The sequence below is a fragment of the Phaseolus vulgaris genome, chromosome 8 (genome assembly GCF_051622355.1).
Source record: "Phaseolus vulgaris cultivar YP4 chromosome 8, ASM5162235v1, whole genome shotgun sequence".
In the NCBI taxonomy this organism is placed as follows: Eukaryota; Viridiplantae; Streptophyta; class Magnoliopsida; order Fabales; family Fabaceae; genus Phaseolus; species Phaseolus vulgaris.
This window is the reverse complement of record NC_143505.1, coordinates 2,573,708-2,577,335: the sequence shown is the minus strand read 5'-3', so window position 1 is coordinate 2,577,335 and position 3,628 is coordinate 2,573,708.

Here is a 3,628-nt window from a genome sequence, read left to right as displayed (position 1 = left end):
TATGACCATGAATTGATGGTATTGAGTATGGTCCCCAAACATCTACATGAATCAAATCAAAACATTTTTTTGATTTAGATGTACTAATAGGAAAAGAAAGTCTTTTTTTGCTTTGCAAAATGACAAACATCACAAACAAAAGATTTGTTATATTTAACAAAAGGAAATTTATTCTTGATAACATCAATACATTTATTTGAAATATGACCTAATCGAAAATGCCAAAGGGTTTCTAGATCACTAGCACTGACATTAACAGTATTGATGGTGTGTGTACATTCAAGGGGTTTAATTTGAAATTTCTGGTAAGATGGGATCCTGAGTATATAAAGTCTATCTTGCGTCTTAGCGGTTCCAATCATCTTCATTGTTATTTTGTCCTGAATGTGACAACCATTAGAGTCAAAGGTAAGAACACAAGATAGTTTATCAATCAATTTTGCTACGGAAAGAAGATTAAAATTGAAGCAAGGGATGTACAAAACATTGTCTATGACATGATTTTGATTGAGAAAAACACTTCCAGAATAATTGGCAATGACTTGATTTCCATTTGGTAATTTGACATAAATAGGATCAATTTGATGATATGAAGTGAAATAAGTTAAGGATGAACAAATGTGATCAGTAGCACCACTATCAATAATCCAAGAACTAAAAGAAGAAATAAAATTATTACCTGTTTGATTGGAGGGATTGGAGGGAGTAATAGAGATTTGATTAGAAGAATTGCCACTGGATTTGGTCTGTTGTAAAAGAGCTAACAATGTTTGATACTGCTCAGGAGTAAAACCAATTTGTTGAGACTCCACTTCTGACTTTGAACCTTCATGATTCTGCTCATTATTATTGAAATTTGTATTCTGAAAAACTGCATTAGTATGACTCTGATCATGGTTCTGATTTTTGAACTTGAAATGAGGTGGAAAGCCATGCTTTTTATAGCATGTATCAATGGTATGCCCTATCCTTCCACAATGACTACAAATTTTGGAAGTATATCCTCTTCCGTATCCAACACCTCTGCTATAGGTTGTAGCATTGTTTTTATAACCTCCTTTGCTAGTAGCAATCATTGCCTTGGATTGATCACCAAATATTTGCCTCTCTTGTTGTGTAACAAGAGAGCAAACTTTATTCAAGGATGGCAAAGGGTCCATCAATAGAATTTGAGTTCTCACAGTCGAATAATTATCATTTAGCCCCCTTAGAAATTTGATAATCTGGTCTTGTGTTTTATATTTAGAAACATTCACAAGAGTATTGCATTTAGAGGCACATGAAGAAGTGGATAGCGGGCGAAAAAGATCAAGTTCATCCCAAAGAATTTTTAACTAAGTGAAATAGTTTGTAACAGTCAACTCACCTTGTTTAAAAGAAGAAATCATCTCCTGGATATCAGAAATACGAATCATGTCTCCTTGTGAGAACCTTTCCTTTAAATCATTCCATATGTCAAAGGCATTGTCCATACAGATGATGCTCTGCGCGATGGATTGAGAAACAGCCTTGAGAATCCACGAAACAACCAACATATTGGCCCTCTGCCATGTTGGAAACAATGAATTGGTACGATTGGGAGCTTCTATAGTTCCATCAATGAAACCTATTTTGTTCTTTGAAATTAGACTCATTTGAAACGAACGAGACCAATGATGATAATTTGGTCCCTCAAGAATAATAGGGACAATATAAAAGGAAGGATTATCTGATGAACTAACATTCAAGAATAATAGGGACAATATAAAAGGAAGGATTATCTGATGAACTAACATGGTAAGGTGAACTAAGATCTTGTGAGGGATCATCAACTTCACCCATGAACAAATGTAGCAAGCAGAGCTCTGATCATCAGAGCTCTTATACCATATAACAAAATAGAACAGAGATGAACAAAAGAGTAAACTGAAGACAAAGTATATGAGAATGAATATCTCTTCTTTCTTGTTATTCAAATCAAAACAAATGGTCTGAATATATACAAGTAGTACACTCATTCTAGGGTTTAACTTAAAAGGAAATAATCAATATTAAATACTAGAATCATAACACACAAAGATCAAAAAATAAAGGTTATTCCCTTCTATAAAGAGAAATAACTGATAATTAGAAAAGACACCTAATTATTCTTTTCTATAAAGAGAAACAACTGATAATTAGAAAAGACACCTAATTATTTTTCTCTATAAAGAGAAACAACTGATAATTATAAAAGACTCCCAATTAATATTATGATCCTTTTGTAACTCTGGTATCCGTATCCTTTAATAACTTCCTTTACTCGACGGTTTCTCCCCCGGATGATTCTCTTTATCTTTTTAATAAAGTTTTTATTAATTTTTTCTTCATTTCAGCTTCAGCTCGACCAGATCCACCTCCAACATTCAGAAGGTGCAGCTCCAACTCCCTCTTTTCCTTTAAATTGCTAAAAGGTAAATTTTTAAAATTGTAAAGTTTCAGTTTGAATCGGTGGTTTCATTTTGTTTTAGTTTATGAATGTTTCTGTATGGTTTGATTTTGTTTAGGAAATTTTGTTGTTTATGATTGTTTCATTTTATAGTTTGGTTTGGGAAATCTCGTGGAGAATTTTATGGGTATTTATGTGAGTTACGTGGGAGTTAAGATTGGGAATTTTGTTTCATAATTAGCTTCTGAATACAAATTTGTAGTATATCTAGGGTAGCATATAGGAAAAATCATGGACCAACTGAATGGGCCCAAGCTTGACAAAACATGGTGCAGTGCAGACATATGAAGTATATGGTGCAACAGTAAAGTGCTAGAAGTGGAAATATTAAAGAGAGGGTCTGAAAAGTTAAAGTACTAATTAGTAATAATTTAATATTTTTCAAAACAATTAAGCATTCTCATTAAAAAAAAATAGTGCTGGATATAGTTTTTTTAACAAGCTATTTTTTTAAATAATAATAATTATTATATATATAATTTTAAAAGAAATTAAAAGCTGGCAGGAAATAAATAGGGGTGGCAGACAGAAAAACTTATCAGCAGCGGAATGGGCCCAAGCTTTTCAAAACATGTTGCAAATGGTGAAATGCTGGGACTGGGAATATCAAAGATAGAGGTCTGAAAAGTTAAAGTACTAATTAATTAGTAATAATTTTAGAATTTTCAAAATAATTAACATTCTCATTAAAAATTTAGTACTGATGTATTTTTTTTATAACATTTTTTTAAAATATTTATTATATATATAATTTTAAAAGAAATTAAAAGTTGGTGGGTGTATAAAATAAATAGGAGTGGAGATAGTTTTTAATTTTTTTAAAAATAATAGTGACTAACTATTTTTTATTTTAAAATTTAGTTGTTATTTAATGATTTTGTTGCAGTAATATTTGCAATAAGAATGAAATGGTGAAAAGAAAGTGGTAAAGGAAATGTGTGAAGTTGTGGGGTTATCTAGGAAAATAATAATGTAGTTGAGTAGGAGTAGGGAGTGTTGTATATATTAAGGATGGGTATTGAGTGTTCAGCGTTCATTGTTGTGAGAAAATATCTGTGTATTAAGATTTAGTAGGAGATGGGCATGAAGATGAAGAAGCGAGCATCAACCATCCTTTTGGTGATGTGGATTATACTGATTTATCTCAGCGTTGCAGCTGTG